Raw genomic sequence first — 18342 nt, 5'->3', positions numbered from 1 at the left:
TTCTTGTCATCTGCTCCTTTCATCTCGGATCTGATTGATGGTTTATGCAGGGGAAGCTTATGTTGTAAGTCTGAGATCTCCAGTCCAACCTGGATCACCCTGAATATGAACATTGGACTATTGCCTATGTACTAATTCTGAAAGAACGCTTTGCAAGTCCAAAGCTCACCATCCCTACTGTGAAACAGATCTCAAAACTGTACTCGTGTCTGTATGTATACTGATATTTTAACCAATACTCTCTCTTCTTTTTTAATAAATTTTAGTTTAGTTAATAAGAATTGTCTGTAAGCATGTATTTGGGTAAGATCTGAAATATTCATTTACCTGGCAGGTAATGTGTCCAATATTTCGGGATTGGTAGAACTTTCTTATGATGAATACGATTTTCAGTAATCCTCATCATATTTGACTTGGGTGTCTGGTGGAAGCCCTAGGCTGGGTTGCAATAAGGGAACAGTGTTTTGGCTTCTGTGCAACCAATAAGTAATTGTAGAAGCTGTTTGTGCTGGTTTGGTAAATCTAAGTATTGGAACATCCATGAGCTTTAAGGATTGTCTGCCCCATTCTTTGCAGTTTGCCCTAATTGAGTAACCTCAGTGCTTTCCCCCTGGGTCCTGAGTAACAATTAACTATTAGCAACTCTGATTTTTAGTACTGAAACTGTACAATTTGTTCGACACCTTTACTTTCCTGCTCCTTTCTAGTGTTCAACAATAGCCTTTAGTGGACTTATAATGTATGCTTTTGCAAGCCTGAATTTTGCCCCTTCGCAATTATGCTTCTGTGTATAGATTAAATATCCACCTAGCATTGTAACAACCACTATATAACCACCATAGGCAGACGCAGAAAAGCTTAACTTTACCAAGTCATGAGCTAATATGCATGCATGCATGTACAGTCTAGTGCAGTAACACAAACCCATCACTATGCAGGTGTGAATTTATTAAGTCATGGTGAAGTGTTCAGTGATATTTTGTAGGATGGTGTATCATAATAAATTGTTCTGTAACTGAGTTTGAAATCCAGTGAAAGCACTTTATGCTCAGACAGTGTAAAAAGTCACGCTGTTCTATAACCTTCTAACTGTCTCACTTCTGGTGACAAAATTTACTGCGGTGTTCTTTGAACTGTGAGATCCTTTTCATGGCAAGACCTGAGCATGGCACAGGAGAGGCACAATCTAGCTCAGGGAAAAATGAATAATGTATTGCTCTGGCTGAATCATTTTTGCTGAATTTAGTAAAATCTGAATCATTTAGGGCCCAATCTAAAAACCACTAAATGACTTCCACTGACTTCAATGTTCTTTGGATCAGTCACTTTCTGAATTCTGGATTTTAAGTAAATTTATCTGCATTTGCAGAGTTCTAAATAGCAATGAACCAGCAGGCAAACAAATTAAGATTTCCATATTCAAAGCATTAGCATATTATACAAAAATGTATTTAGGAAAAGATCTTCCAATTTAAGCCATTTAAAGAGTTACAAAGAGCAGCCTGATATATATTTTAAAAATATGGCTGAAATACTGTCCAGTTAAAGTAGGCTATCTAGACTAACCCAAGCTGTATTCTCAGAAAAAGCCACTGGTGATTATCTACATAGGTTTTGTGAGTGTAATGTAATGTAACGTAATGTAGTTCAAGTCATTTGGATTCAAGTCTGGGATTTTACTCTCTCTCCTGGACCCTGACACTAAACCATCCTAATTGTTACAAAATGAAATGTCTTATCAGAGTACATAGGGTAAAGAAACAATAGTATGTAACCCTTCTGGTAGGTGGAGTCAGCAGCAACAAGGGCTAAGTTCAATATCTAGGGGTTCCTCAACAATACAGCACAGAACTGGCTCCAGCACCCACACAGTAATCTCGGCACCCTGGGTGCCTCTAAGCAAGCACTAAATCTGTAGCAAAGAAAACTGAATAAGAAGGGAAAAGGAACCGAACATTAATTTGGGAAAAAACACAACCACGATTTGAGTATGTTCAGCAGCATCCTTTTCCTCACTTTCTCACCTCGTGTCATGAAAGTCTGACAACAAATGTAACACATCACTCCCCTTTCGCTCTGCTGCACCACACTCACAGTTGTTGTCCTGGGTCTGTGAAGACCCAGAGTTCAGAGGTGCATTCACGTGAGTTCTCCTTCCACCCAGAGCCGGATGGTGGTGGTGAGCATCAAGCAACACCTCAGCTATTTTGGAACCTGACTATGGAAGTCCCATCCCAGGCACTTCAGGTGAGGTTTTTGCTAAAGATGCTGAAGATCTCTTGAAGGATCTCTTGGGTTGCCACCTTGGCATTCTCCTTCTGGGACACTTGAAGTTGGACAACATTCTGTGTGGGCTTGAAAGCTACCCTTTCATTTATGCATTGTGAGGGGAAATTTCCACTCATTTTCTTCAGAAGCTCCAAGCTCTCTTTGTTCACTTTCTTCTGCTGGAAGTGAAGCATGGTACAGAGCTGAGACAAGATTTCAGTGGAGAAGAGCTGTATGAGGCAAACATGCAGCAAACATCTGGTGGTCATGATGATGTCTCTACCGTCCTTTTCTTTGTGTGGAACCTTGAGACTGAAGTTTGTTGAGGGTCCTACGTAGACTGCTGTGTCTTTCCTTTATGTCTCTGAATTTAGGTATTTGTTTGTAGAATGTTTCTTTAATCATTATCTATTTATAAGATTTTCCTTCTTGGAGGTTTCAGAGTTTTTCTTTCTGTTTTTCTTGCTATTTTCTAGTTCTTTTACCATGTTTCCTCCTGTGTGTGTGTGTGTGTGTGTGTGTGTGTGTGTGTGTGTGTGTGTGTGTGAAAGTGACCACCCATGACAATACACAACCCTGTTAACTCATGTTGGATCCACATACATACAGGCGATTTATCATACATTAATTTCTATAATTTAAGAAGGTCATCCACAATTTCTGGATGACTGGAAAAAGACTAATGTAGTTCCCATCTTTAAAAAAGGGAAGAAGGAGGATCTGGGGAACTACAGGCCAGTCAGCCTCACCTCAGTCCCTGGAAAAATCATGGAGCATGTCCTCAAGGAATCAATTCTGAAGCACTTAGAGGAGAGGAAAGTGATCAGGAACAGTCAGCATGGATTCACCAAGGGCAAGTCATGCCTGACTAATCTAATTGCCTTCTATGAGGCGATAACTGGGTCTGTGGATGAGGGGAAAGCAGTGGATGTGTTATTCCTTGACTTTAGCAAAGCTTTTGATACGGTCTCCCACAGTATTCTTGCCAGCAAGTTAAAGAAGTATGGGCTGGATGAATGGACTATAAGGTGGATAAAAAGCTGGCTAGATCGTCAGGCTCAACAGGTAGTGATCAATGGCTCCATGTCTAGTTGGCAGCCAGTTTGAAGCGGTGTGCCCCAAGGGTTGGTCCTGGGGCCAGTTTTGTTCAATATCTCCATTAATGATCTGGAGGATGGCATGAACTGCACCCTCAGCAAGTTTGCAGATGACACTAAACTGGGAGGAGTGGTAGATACGCTGAAGGGTAGGGATAGGATATAGAGGGACTTAGACAAATTAGAGGATTGGGCCAAAAGAAACTTGATGAGGTTCAACAAGGACAAGTGCAGAGTCCTGCACTTAGGACGGAAGAATCCCATTCACTATTACAGACTAGGGACCGAATGGCTAGGAAGCAGTTCTGCAGAAAAGGACCTAGGGGTTACAGTGGACGAGAAGCTGGATATGAGTTTACAGTGTGCCCTTGTTGCCAAGAAGGCTAACGGCATTTTGGGCTGTATAAGTAGGGGCATTACCAGCAGATCGAGGGACGTGATCATTCCCCTCTATTTGACATTGGTGAGGTGTCATCTGGAGTACTGTGTCCAGTTTTGGGCCCCAATTTGGAAAGAGTCCAGCGGAGGGCAACAAAAGTGATTAGGGGGCTGGAGCACATGACTTATAAGAGAAGCTGAGGGAACTGGGATTGTTTAGTCTGCAGAAGAGAAGAATGAGGGGGGATTTGATAGCTAATTTCAACTACCTGAAAGAGGTTCCAAAGACGCTGGATCTAGAATGTTCTCAGTGGTAGCAGATGACAGAACAAGAAGTAATGGTCTCAGGTTGCAGTGGGGGAGGTTTAGGTTGGATATTAGGAAAAACTTTTTCACTAGGAGGGTGGTGAAGCACTGGAATGGGTTACCTAGGGAGGTGATGGAATCTCCTTCCTTAGAGGTTTTTAATGTCAGGCTTGCCAAAGCCCTGGCTGGTATGATTTAGTTGGGAATTGGTCCTGCTTTGAGCAGGGGATTGCACTAGATGACCTCCTGAGGTCCCTTCCAACCCTGATATTCTATGATTCTATGAATACATAGTCGTTGTCTTCTGCACAGAAGCACAATGTATGTGCGTGGCCATGAACAAAATAATGCTTGTTTGACTGATGGCAAAATTGTCAATTCCATATCCATGCCATTTTATTTTATCCTTTTGTCTGACCACTTTTCCTTTCCTAAGTCTAAAGCAAAGATCAAGCAGAGTGCACGCTAGCTGTTCTGAAGCACCAAGGTAAATCAGTTTGATGTCAAAATTGTAAAACCGATATGGAGTGAGGCTAACCCAGATAGGATCCCATACTTTATTGCATTCGATAACGTGCCACACAGAATTGAAAAATGTGGTATATTACACTATAATACAAACAAGTAGCATCATGGTTTTTTCTATATTTCCCAAGCTTGGAGGACCTGCTGGGGGGAGGGGGGAATTGATCTAATGAAAACACTAGAGGTTAGCAAGTAAATTTTTCTTGCCCATTCTGTCAAAGTAAAATGTCTAAATTATAGACATTTTACTTTGATGGAATGGGCAAGAAAAATTTACTTGTTCCCATAACATAAGAACTAGAGGCCACCAAATGAAATTAATGGACAGCAGGTTTAAAACAAATAAAAGGAAGTTGTTCTTCACACAGCGCACAGTCAACCTGTGGAATTCCTTGCCTGAGGAGGTTGTGAAGGCTAGGACTATAACAGGGTTTACAAGAGAGCTAGATAAATTCATGGAGATTAAATCCATTAATGGCTATTAGCCAGGATGGATAAGGAATGGTGTCCCTATCCTCTGTTTGTCAGAGAGTAGAGATGGATGGCAGGAGAGAGATCACTTGATCATTACCTGTTAGGTTCACTCCCTCTGGGACACCTGGCATTGGCCACTGTTGGTAGACAGGATACTGGACTGGATGGACCTTTGGTCTGACCCAGTATAACCTTTCTTATGTTCTAAAATATTGGCCCAGCCAAAGCATAGAAGCAACTTGATGTAACTTCTCTTCAAGCAGGCCATTTTAACTTTTCACTTTTACATGCTATCTTCAGAGGCTTTATATAAACTCGCTGTCAGTAATGACTAACCTGGGAAAAACATATGATAGAAAAAGCAGATGTAAATCATCCAAATAGACTGTTGTTGCCAAGTCTGTTGGCATCTACAGGAAACCAAGAAAGTCAGCAAGGCCAGGGCTGACTCTTTTCATGAAAAAAAACCCATCACATATTTAGACCCACTCATGAGATTTTGGCTACTTTATAACTGGACCTGGAAGAAGCACACCTGATTTTTGGATCTGTTTTCAATTCTTAACCATGGAGCAAATTCATATCCCACCTGTCAAAAAACACAAAAAGCAAGAACATATTTTTCCTGTGGTGGGTTTTTTTCACAGTTTTTAGTGTCTTTTTTCTTCATGTTCATCCCTGTATGTGTATATATATATACAAAGAACCCAGTTTACTATTCTGCCATTTTTGTTTTGGGGAGGATGTTTTCTTCATTCTGTTAGACACTGTTATATTTATTGTCCTGCCACCATCATAAAAACTGTTTCATAAAGCTAGAGGTTTTATAAAATGCCAAACGCTGTGGGGCTGCCCAGTCCATAAATACCTTTTAGAAAATAACAGATCTTCCAACTAGGTCTAAATAATTATCTTCTATATTTCCCTTACTCCTACAGCTTAGACCAAAACAGTGCTAGATAACAAGTAAGGGCCATCAAATAAACCCCTTTAATCCTAATTTTCCTTGAGGTGCTTTCCAACCTGGCGGAGCTTTTTGTCTAAAATACAAACCCATTTTGGCCTATATTCGTCTGAACTTCTGACAATGTGCAACCATTCAGCACAACTCCTTTCATAAAAGAACGATTTCATACCTAGCAGGGTGATTGTTTTCAATTACTTGACTGTGTATTCATGCTGGTGATGGTTAAATGCACAGATAATTGCAGCATGTATGCAACTGACATTTGCAAAATAATAAAATGTTAAACTATCTTCTATGTTGAAATTTTATGACTTTCAAAAACATATACTAAATATACAAGTCAGAATTAATCAATTCTCCCCATGTATAAATCTGTGGCCTGGTCTACACTAGGCGTTTAAACCGGTTTTAGGAGCGTAAAACCGATTTAACGCCACACCCGTCCACACTAAGAGGCCCTTTATATCGGTATAAAGGGCTCTTTAAACCGGTTTCTGTACTCTTCCCTAACGAGAGGAGTAGCGCTAATATAGGTATTACCATATCGGATTGGGGTTAGTGTGGCCGCAGATCGACAGTATTGGCCTCCGGGCGGTATCCCACAATGCACCACTGACCGCTCTGGACAGCAATCTGAACTCGGATGCAGTGGCCAGGTAGACAGGAAAAGCCCCGCGAACTTTTGAATATTTCCTGTTTGCCCAGCGTGGAGCTCCGATCAGCACGTGTGGTGATGCAGTTAAAAATCAAAATAAAGAAAGAGCTCCCGCATGGACGATGCGGACGTGATCGCTGTAAGGGCAGGCAAATCTGTTCTATCAGCGCTCCGTTACAGAAGACGAAATTCAAAATCATTTTTAAAAAATCTCCAGACAGATGCCATAGCAGGGACTCAGCGCACTGCTGCGTGACAAGCGTAACGGAAAGCCAAAGAATCAAATGGACGCTCATGGACTGGAGGACTCAAGCTATCCCACAGTTCCTGCAGTCTCTGAAAAGCATTTGCATTCTTGGCTGAGCTCCAAATGCTTCTAGGGTCAAAAACAGTGTCCGCGGTGGGTCAGGGCATAGCTAGGCAATTTACGCACCCCCCACCCATCCCCAGAACTGAAAGGGAAAACAATCCTCTCTTGACTCTTTTACATGTCACCCTATCTTTACTGAATGCTGCAGATAGACGCGATGGTGCAGCACTCAACACCAACATCCTTGCTCCCCCCACGCTATGGATGGCTGACGGTACAATATGGTTGGTATCCGTCCTCATCATCAGCCTATTGGCACATGGGGCAGTGCAAAAGGACTGGTAACCATGTTGACTAGCATCTGTTAGGTCGATCAAGGGCGCCTGGCCCTAATTTTTCCTGGTAGATGGTACAGTATGGCTGATAACCATCGTCATCATAGCAACAGGGGGCTGAGCTCCATCAGCCCCCACCCTTCATGTGTAAAGAAAAGATTCAATTGCCCCTGGACTAGCAGAGGGATGCTGGGCTCCTCTCCTACACACTCCTTACTGTCCTGTCTGGACTATCATAGCAGCTGGAGGCTGCCTTCCACTCATATCTCACTAACAAGTCACTGTGTCTTATTCCTGCATTCTTTATTACTTCATCACACAAGTGGGGGGACAATGCTACTGTAGCCCAGGAAGGCTGAGGGAAGAACGGAATGAACAGGTGGTGTTGTTGCAGGAGCACCCCCTGTGAATAGCATACAGCTCATAATTTCTGCAGGATCTGACACAGAGCAGCTGTGCTCTCTGGTTCTATGATACAGTGGTTCTCTAGTACACTTGCCCATATTCTAGGCAGGACTGATTCTATTTTTAGATACCAAAAAGGAGGGATTGACTCAGGGAGTCATTCCCAATTTTGGCTTTTGCGCCCCTGGCTAAGAGCAGCCAGGGGCACTTATGACAGCAACAGATGGTGCAGTGCAAAAGGACTGGTAGCCACGATCATCTTATTACCAATTTATGGCATGGTAGATGGTACAATATGGCTAGTAACCATCTCTGCTATCATGCAAAAGCAAAAGCATGCTGCTGTGTAGCGCTGCTGAATCGCCTCTGTGAGCGGCATCTAGTACACATACGGTGACAGTCACAAAAGGCTAAACAGGCTCCATGATTGCCATGCTATGGCATCTGCCAGGGCAATCCAGGGAAAAAAGGCACGAAATGCTTGTCTGCCGTTGCTTTCCCAGCGGAAGGAGTGACTGACGACATTTACCCAGAACCACCCGCGACAATGATTTTTGCCGCATCAGGCACTGGGATCTCAACCCGGAAATTCCAAGGGGCGGGGGAGGCTGCAGGAACTATGGGATAGCTACGGAATAGCTACCCACAGTGCAATGCTCCAGAAATCGACACTAGCCTTGGACCGTGGACGCACACCACCGATTTAATGTGTTTAGTGTGGCCGCGCACACTCGATTTTATACAATCTGTTTTGTTAAACCGGTTTATGTAAATTCGGAATAATCCCGTAGTGTAGACGTACCCTGTGTGGTGTAAATCAGCTCCTTGAACATCTGTCAGATACTTCTTTGTATAATGTATGAGAAAATGTAGGTGCGCTGATATGATACAGGATCACAACACAGACTGACGTACAAGCAGAAGGACATAAATAGACAAGGCAGAGGTGCTACAGTTGTTACCTAAACACAAAAACTTACATAAGGTAAAGAACCACCACAGGCTATGGCAAAGGTGATTCCAAGTCACAGGAATGATGTTTTTCATGCTCATACTCACAGAATAAAATATACTCTTCAGTCTAGATTTGTTTTCATTCAGGTCAAGGAAAAACATCAAAGAAAGGGCTTAACCCTGAGACACACTAACCGCTTCCTGCAAGGTACTGAGCACCCTGATCTCCCACTGAACTAGTGGGTGCTCAGCACGTTTCAGAATTGGGCCCAAAGACTGAACAAATAGAAATTTTCCACAACAGAGAAAACACAGTGACTGTAATATGCTGCATCTTAAGGACAAGATGGCAGCTGCAATAGACAGGGAGAAAACCTACTTTTAAAAGGGTAGTATTTAGAAAACAGCCTTTAATGTACATTGCTACATGTAGAAAGAATAGCTAGACATAATAGCCAAGATTCTGCCACCCCTACTCACGCTGAGTAATACCTCACTCTCCTAGCACTGATTTTAACGGGGCTTGCTTGTGGGGTATTGTACTAGTCAACATAAGGGTGGCAGAGTCTGATCCAACATGAGAACAATGGGCCAGATCCTCAGCTCTTGGAATGCAGCATGGCACCATTGGCTGGCCCAATATCATTAGAAGAATCCAGATAATCCAGTGTAGAAATCAGTTACAGAGATTAGTGTAAGAGGGTCAGAGCCAGAGCCTGACAATAAAATTCATATATATGTATATATACAGCGAAAGAGAGAGAGATCAACCCTCAGAGATCATCCAGAGCTCTGAGATGATAATAGAGAGCCCCTGACTAAGCCAGCCCTGATTACAGAATGGGCCCCACCTGAGAGAATTTAGGTGATTCCAGGTTTAACTACTGAGTGGGCCCAGCTGAGGAAGGGCTAGAGGAAAGCGAATGCTGGGAGTCAGAAGATGCCTGCAGGGCCTTGAGTGAGCAAGGAGGTCCCCTGAATAACCAGGGAACAGATTGGGAGACCTAGAAGGGAAGGAAAGAAAAGAGGTGAGAAAGGAAGGAAATAGTGCAGGGAAAACTGCCATATGGGTAGAGGATTTGACATAGCTGTGCAGTACAGGGCCCTGGGCTGTAACCCAGAATAGAGATGGGGACTGGATTCCCCTACCAGCCCCAAGGAAGTGGTGTATAAGGGTAGCTGACCTCAGTGAGGGGGCTACAGGCTGAATGTGAGCTCGCAGAAGATGAGCTATGGAGAGGGTGGAAGCTTTTTATTTCTGTTAAGATAGTTTTAAACTTTTGTTTGGAGAGCTGACCCTGGAATTGGCTAAAACTCATCCCTCCAGCCAGGGCACAGTCAGCTGAAAAAAACAACCACAGCCCCAGTGACTGTTGACAAAGGCTGCTACCCCACAAGGACACTGTGATGCCATGCCTGGCCATGAGGAAGTGCAAAGTGGTGAGTAAACCCTGTTACAATGCTTTGTTCTTACACTACTTTAAATGCAGAATGTCAGAAACAACTATATTGTAGTTTTCCTTGTCCGATCTTTTTTTTTTTTCTGCACCTCATGGCAAGCGCTGTATCTCAGCCCTAGTCTACATCCAGCCCCTACTTCCTTCCAAGGCAGTCTCACTGATAATGGCACCTTTGGCAAACAGTAAATGACTGTCCTTGGCCACTTTGATATTGTGTGAGTACATGTGGTGCCAGACCCCTATCTGCAGAAGGGATTCTTTCAGCAGCAAATTAACATGAAGTGATTTACTTTGTCCATATCAGATACAAGGTTAAGGGGTTGGGTAGAATCACTCCAGGTTGCACTTGATTTTGAGATCTTTATTTCCATAAGTCCTTTGGAAGACATTTCATACAAAATGAAATGAAAGATTGCCTCCTTGAAATTTCTTTTTTTGGATGGGATAAGTAGTGCTGCTATGACTTACCAGCAAAATTGTTTGTAAGATTTGAATTTACTTAGCTCCTGGCTTAGCACAAATTTGGTTGTGTGTAGTGGGTGTGTTTGTTTTTATTAAAACCCTACATAGATTGTGCTTCCTTGGAACAATAAATAACCTCCAAACTAGAAAAGGCACATTCTGTGCCACTAAAGGCTGGCTTCCTCTCTTTTTTACTTTCACTGAGCAGTACTTTTATTCCACAAGTTGTCCCCTTGACTTCAGTGGGAAAGTTTACAAATAAGATACTAAAAGTGTGAGCTGTAGCAGAACTGATCCCCTGTTGCCACATTTTCAAGAGCTCAGTTCCCATTTGGGTGCTTTAATGAAGTGGTCAGACTTTCAAAAGTGCTCCATACCTGCCTGCTCCCACCATTGTAGCCTTTTGAAAATCTGATGCAAAATGTTTGTCAGTGCCCTAATTTTTGTTCTTTAAAGGCAGAAGGAATGTGAGATCTCTCATGCTAGAGTAGTTCTGAGACATTGTAGCTCAGGATAATAAACAGACTTGATGCTGCAATTCAGCTAATTAAAACGCTTGTAGTCACTTGCTGAACTACATTTCCCAGGATTATTTCAACCTAATATCAGAACTCTTCCTTTTCCCAGGTATAAATGCCAAGCTCTGGAAAGTCTTGTTAGAGGGTCTTAAACAGCATAGTGTAGAGACCATCCAACCAGGTCTGCATGTTTGTCTAAATTACTCTGTTTCATTAGCCCAGTTTTAGTTACTCCCTCCAAAAACTGTGTAATTTAATTTTTCCTGTGATTATGTGCTTTCTTAAATACTTTTTTTTCTTTTTTTTTTAAACTAGCTCACTGCCTGTCTGAGGCCATGACCTGCACAGTTCAGGGTTGCTTGTGTGTTTGTCACTCTCAGGAATTCAAAGCAAGTAAATAAATTACTTATCTGCTTTAGAAGTAGGTTTTAATTTCATGTTTGAGTGCTAGCTAACAGATCTTTGTGCAAATGCTGAGGTTTGGCCCTAAAAGTCTTATACAAATCCAGAAACTACATGTAACTGACCAATTTGCCATGCAAATAAATCTGCCTATAAATGTTGAGGAAGCCTTTAAGGAGGTTTGTTAAACATTTTGGCCCTGAGGGTCATACAAAAAAGGTAGAAATGTTAAAGTTGTACTGCTTATTTGTGGCAGATTGCTTCTCTAATGTCCATGTCCAGCATATAGATTCATAGAATCTTAGATTATATGGGTTGGAAGAGACCTCAGGAGATCATCTAGCCCAACCCCCTGGACAAAGCAGGACTAATCCCCAACTAAATGGCCAAATGGTCCCCTCAAGGATTGAACTCATAACCCTGGGTTTAGCAGGCCAATGCTCAAACCACTGAGCTATCCCTGGGTGAATCTGCTTTAAATTGCAAAATCTCTTGAAAAGATGGATGGTGTCTCTAGCCTCTTGTTTGCTCAAAGCTGGGAATGGGCGATGGGCTAGATCACGTGATGATTACTTGTTCTCTTCATTCCCTCTGCAGCACCTGGCATTGGCCGCTGTCGGAAGACAGGGTACTGGGCTAGATGGACCTTTGGTCTGATCCAGTATGGCAATTCTTACTTTGAATAAGGTTCATAAAGATGTGTTCAACTATTGAGAACCTAATAGTCCCAGAAGAAATGTAACATTTTCAGGGACTCTCATTGTGCCCGCTCTGACTCTGGCCACGTGCCAGGGCTGGCACCAACATTGCCATTGGTTCGTGGTTGCTGCTGCTGTTGACTCTGTCACCATTGGCTGCTGCACCATCGTTCACTCTGCTGCTCTTTCTGCTCCAACCTCACATCCTGAGATTCCAACACTTAACCTGTCTCTCAGTGGGGACCTCACAGCTAGTACAGTCTGTGCAACCTTTTTTCACTGCCACACTGTCCCACCCAAGGTCTGATGCTTAGCACCTGGTTATCAGTGATTTCAGCTCTAGTGGTCACTGAACAAAGCAGAGACTCAGACCAGATTAGACTACACTGTCTTTAAACAGTGAAAAAAGAGGGTCAAATGGTGGCTAGGACTCCTTAGGCAGAGCCCACACCACCAGGTAGGAACACCTGTCCCCACCTTCTCCCTCCTTCACTGGGATTTGGCATCCCTACCCCTGGTTTAGCAAGCCAGGTTCAATTTAAGGGGAACCCCTCAATTGGGTCATGCTAAGTACAGTTCTGCTGCCCTTTACTCATATAATGAGGATAACATTTCATTACCCCTGCACTCAAAGTGATTTGTAATCCAACACCAGCCAAAAGTGATCATTTCGGCAAAGCAGCTCCGTTATGCTGCACACCTAGGTAGAGCAGGCGTGTCTATGCAAAGGTGGTCTGTTTCTGAAGACAGCCTCAAATGGGTCCAGGATTTCCTCCATTGTATTCAAGAAATGTAACCTCAGTAACCATTATTCATTACCTTTCTTGCTCAGAAGGGGTGAAAAACAACCACAAAGAAGAGTAAGAACAAGGCCTATGCAACACTTATATCCCACTTAAGCCCTATCTTGAGAACTTTAACCCTATTTAAGTCATGCCTGGGCCTTGTTCTCACTCTCTGCACAGATGTGAATTTCACCCAATTAATGTAATGGAGGTTGAGTAGAACACATGTATGAATAGAATAGAATTGAAATGGCTGATCTCTTTGATGTTCTGGGGCATGGTGATTATGTGCTGTTGTAGATTTACAGATACAGGTTTGCATTTTAGCAATATAATCTATATTTTACAGCAACTGACAAATGCAGTGAGTTTTGGATTGAATAATCTTGTATTGGTTAGTTTTACAGTATTTGGGATTGGGTCCCTTGAACAGGAAATGGGATTTTATGGTCTCCTGGTAATTGAATAATTTGTATTTTGCATATATTTTCCACAAATTTTATGGGACATTACTATGACACAAACATAACAAACACTCTTCTAGCACACACCTAGAGAAGACTAAAACAATAAATAAACAAATGGAAGCATCCAGAGTGGAGTGGCATATCAACATTTCATATAGGCAAATGTACAGCAGATGGTTTTTTTTAAAGCAACCTTTTCACTAAGCAAGACCTTGATGTCCCACATTTGATCATAGTTCTTTCTGTTGCTTCTGCCAGTCACAGATGACTTTTCCATGAGCATGCCACTGTAAGGCATCCACAGTAATTTGAAAACAGAGGAGAAAAGGATGCCAAATATTAATGTATCTTCACTCACTCAATTAAAATGGAATCCAAAATGAAAATGGAGTTTGAAGCATCAGTGTGTGTGAGCCAAGGACTGGTGCCAACCCACATCAGCTTTGTCTCTGTAATGTTTACCACAGGGAGGGAAAACACAATTGACCGTGAATGATGTCTTATGGGATTTTATTCCACAGCTGTTCTTTCAGGAATTAGATAAAACAAGTCCCCAAACTACTACTAGTTTTCAAGGATGTCTGTGACTGTAGATCAAAATATCATAATACCCTCTCTTCGCTACTATTCTTCACTGCACATTAGCATTGCACAAAACCTAGAAATCTAAAAATAGACAATGTCCATTTTTCAATGTGTAATTTATAATTTCATTGACACTATTTTAAGATCAAATTTACGTCAATGCTGTTCATATTCAAGACATAAATGCAATCATTGGTCTGCTTATTACACAGCTTGCTAGTAATTTACCTTGCCTTTTTAAAAAAAAAAAAAAAAAAAAAAAGCAAAAGCCATTGTCTCCATATGCAACATAGCTGTATGGCAATTTGATACAGCAAATACCCTGTGAATCTGAAAGAATAGAAATGCTGTTCAAAAAGCAAAGCAGCACCTTTTATCACAGGCTTGCTAAAGGGAGAGATGAAGCAGAGACTCTCCAAAACATAATCTAAGGCAATTGTTTGTTCACCAACACAGCTGAGTTTACAGTAGGAATTGTATCCTATCACTCAAATAATATGATTTGTGGTGTGGCATCTGGACATGGTGGGGCAGATTCCTTGCTGCCTCCAGCTTCCACGTAGTACAGTGTAATCTGAGGGAGCTGCCAGGGAGCCGCTTACAGCTCCATGATTCTCTGTCCCATCCCAGCATAGTTAAGGGCAACTTGGTCTGTTGTAATTTATACTAGCCATGTACAAGGACCATACGCTCATAGGCGCCGACTTATATGGGGCTCTGGGGCTTTAGCCCCAGGAATATTCCCAAGCAGGGGCTCTGCCCCACCAATGTTTTCTCCCCTGCTTGGAGCGCGCCGCCGCCACCGTCGCCACGGCTGGAGCTTCCCCCCTCCCCGCCCGGCAGGGGCGGCTCTAGGCACCAGCAAAACAAGCTGGTGCCTAGAGCTGGGGCCCCAGCTCATCCTGCCGCTGCGAGTCGAGGAGCGGCCCGTCCCCTGCAGCCGGGGCAGGGCCGCGCTACCAGCTCCGCTTGGGGGAGAGGGATGGCCCCTTACTGGTAGCGCGGCCCCGCCTGGCTGCAGAGGACGGGCCGCTCCTCCTCCGCCCGGGTCCTACACAGCGCAGCAGCAGCAGCTTGGCTGGGGGGGGCGGGGCTAAGCTCCGCCCCGCTCAGAGCTGCGTGGTCAGGGGGCGGGGCTGGGAGCTCCGGGCCGAGCGGCTCCTCCCCTGACCACGCGGCTCTGAGCGGGGAAGAGCTCAGCCCCCTCCGGGAGCCATGCGGCTGCAGCGCTGTGCAGGGCTGCTTCTCGAGGCGCGCAGTGAGCGGGGGGGTAAGCAGCCGGGGCCGGGGGGTTGGCTAAGGGGCAGGGAGTCCCGGGGACACTCAGGGGGCAGGGAGGGGGCACAGGTTCTGTGGGGGGAGGGGCGGTCAGGGGCCAGGGAAGGGGGGTTGGACTGGGGGGGTCTCAGGGAGGTGGTTGTCAGGCACCCCCCGACCCCATTACCCCCCAGGCCCAGCCCTGACCCCCAGCTCTGAGCCCAGCCCCTCTGTTCCGGACACCCCCTGTACCCATTCCCCCCAAAGCCCTGACCCCAGCTCCGAGCCCAGCCCCTCTGATCCGGACACCCCCTGTACCCATTCCTCCCACAGCCCTGACCCCCAGCTCCGAGCCCAGCCCCTCTGATCCGGACACCCCCCTGTACCCATTCCCCCCACAGCCCTGACCCCAGCTCCGAGGCGAGCCCCTCTGAGCCAGACAACCTCCGACCCCATCTCCCCACAGTCCTGAGCCCAGCCCCTGTGAGCCAGACACCCCCCAGAGCCCAGCTCCCCACCCAGCCCTGGGCAACAGCAGCACCACCTCCAGGCAGTGACAGCCCATTGGCACCAACCATCACCCAGCAACAGCCCATTATGTAATTGCAAATGTAGACAGACCAGTAAAGCGTTTAATGTTTTTAAATAATGTATTTGGTGTATTTTCAAATTATTACAAATTAATTTTCACTAGTTATTTTTTACATTTCCAAATACATGTTACTATAGTATTGCAACTTTTTTTATGGAAGGAGCCCCCAAAATTGCTTTGCCCCAGGCCCCCTGAATCCTCTGGGCGGCCCTACCCAGTGTGTGTGAGGAACTGGGGAGGGACGGAAACGGGGTCCCCTGGAGCCGAGCCCGGGCTGCGATGGCGGCGAGGGGCTCCTGGAGTGTGTGAGGAGGTGAGCGGCCGGCTGGGTTCGTCGGTGCTGAGCAGGTAGCCCCGCAGCCGGAGATCCTTGCCTTCCCTCCTGCCGGGGCTGGGCCAGGGCACCGTGAGGCTGAAGAACAGCAGGTCCAGGGGGCTCTCCAGGTCCTCGGCTGCCAGCAGCCAGACAGTAAAACAGAAGGTTTATTAGATGACAGGAACACAGTCTAAAACAGAGCTTGTAGGTACAGAAAACAGGACCCCTCAGTCAGGTCCATCTTGGGGGGTGGGGAGCCCAGACCCAAGTTCTGGGCCTCTCCCGATTTCCCCAGCCAGCTCCAAACTGACACTCCCTCATCTGGCCTTTGTGTCTCTTCCGGACAAGGAGGCCACCTGATCTCTTTGTCCCCAACACCGTCAGTTGGCACTTTGCAGGGGAAACTGAGGCACCCACACAGTATTCAGAGAAAACATTAAGAACATTCCCACTTTGTCACAACAGGTGCAACAAAATTTAATACTGTATATTAAAGCAGGCAAGTGCTGCTTCTGACTTTCCACTTTTAATTGACCCTTGTAATCTTGTAGTGCTGATGCATTGTAGCTTCATTTTATATCAGCTTACAGGGTGAGAGCGTGGGGGGGGGGAAGGGGGGGACACCACCATTTTGGGCCCCACCAAAAATTATATGAACCTGCCGCCTATGCATACACTATAAAAGGATACTTGGAATGCTTTTCCAAGAGACTACGCACATCATCCCCCCTCCCACCCCCACCATGTACCAAGGGCTATGGGCTGAGAGACATAGGTGCTGGCTCTGTAAAATCTAGGCCTCTTATTAACTGTCTTTTTTATTTAAGATGGAAGTGGTATTTTGCTGATTTTTTTTTTTTTTTTTTTTTTTTTTTTACAGAAGAGCTCATAGTTTTACTTTCTGATAATTATTAGATGACACAAATCATAAAAACAGCAGAACAGAATTCAGGTTGTGTATTTGGCATTTTTGCAGGTAAAGATTTATGTAAGAAAATAGCAGGCTATACCCATCATGAGCAATCAGATTAAAGATATCCAGTGCACTGAGGAAATCCTTGGTACATTGATAATCCAAACTTTACTAAAAGAGATTTCAATTTAAGTCATCTTGCCCAATAGTAGAAAGGACTGAAAGGTTAGAACTGCAAATTGAAAGGATTTGAAGTTTTGATTTGCAACAGCAGGTGCAATTTTTGGGTCATGTTGGGAAGAAAAACAATTCAGACAGGGATTTTACAGCCAGGAAATTAAGGCACTAAGTAGATTAAATGACTTGCCCAGTAATTTACAGGAGCCAGGAAGTGAACTCGCATCTCCTTAATCCTAGGAGTGGGGAGGGGCAGAGAATGGGTGTAGCCTTAACTCAGCCCTACAACTCACCATCCAGTACAACTGAACTGACATGGGATATAGGTGTTGTAATTTGATGTTGGTATAGGCCATAACAAGGAGGAAGCAGGGAGGGGACTGATTCAGAGCAGTGTCTAAGCCACAATGCTTCCTGGGCATACCCTTGTGGTTGTGCAGTTTACAGATCAGCCCTTTCTCAGAGCTGGGGCTTAAAGGCACCATATAGTACTTAGGAGGAAAAAATCCTTACGCTTTTCCGTTGGATTTTTGTGTGTGTTTTTGTTCTATAACTTTCACCTTCTCTAGTATTTATAGGTATTCTGGGCCAGTTTTTCAGATGGTATCCACTAACACACCTGCAAATGTTGGGGGTGGATTATTATGTGTGTTAAATCTCACAGGAGACTACACAAATGGGAATTTGTGCCTGCATATCTCACGTAGGATGCATATGAAACGGGGGTTGTGGAACAATTTTTATTGTAGGGATGCTGAGAGCCATTTAACCAAACTGTAAACCTTGTATATGATGGAAACCACTACAAGCACCCCCAGTACCCTAGTTTCAGCACCAGTGACAAGAAATGAATTTTGCCTGGAAATACTTGTATGCATATATAAATGTGAGTTTTTGTGCATGCTGATTGGTGCATTCACAAATTAGATGGTTGCATTTGTGAAGTCCCACTGAAAAACAGAGTCAATAGATTCCAGTGTATATGCAGAAATTGAGATTGTTTGAGTTTCACCTGCTTGTAACTCCCAAAACTACT

The 18342-nt window shown here is 44.3% G+C and overlaps 1 protein-coding gene across 4 annotated transcripts in view; it reads left to right on the top strand.

The window, feature by feature from the left end:
- The window catches only part of TYRP1 (tyrosinase related protein 1), a 192414-nt gene that overhangs the window by 57701 nt on the left and 116371 nt on the right, over positions 1-18342 (top strand). The window contains exons 1-2 of one of the 4 annotated variants that reach the window (XM_045020069.1): positions 9588-9702; positions 10002-10114. The exons of 1 other annotated variant lie outside the window; for it this stretch is intronic. The gene's annotated coding sequence lies outside the window, so the exon portion shown is untranslated. Of the gene's footprint in view, positions 1-9587; positions 9703-9964; positions 10115-18342 lie in introns of those variants that run through there. 2 more of the 4 variants (XM_045020070.1, XM_045020071.1) reach the window with 2 other exon arrangements.

This window comes from Mauremys mutica, chromosome 6 (assembly GCF_020497125.1).
Source record: "Mauremys mutica isolate MM-2020 ecotype Southern chromosome 6, ASM2049712v1, whole genome shotgun sequence".
In the NCBI taxonomy this organism is placed as follows: Eukaryota; Metazoa; Chordata; order Testudines; family Geoemydidae; genus Mauremys; species Mauremys mutica.
Note: the sequence above shows the minus strand (reverse complement) of the source record. Positions and strands in the feature narration are given on the sequence as shown.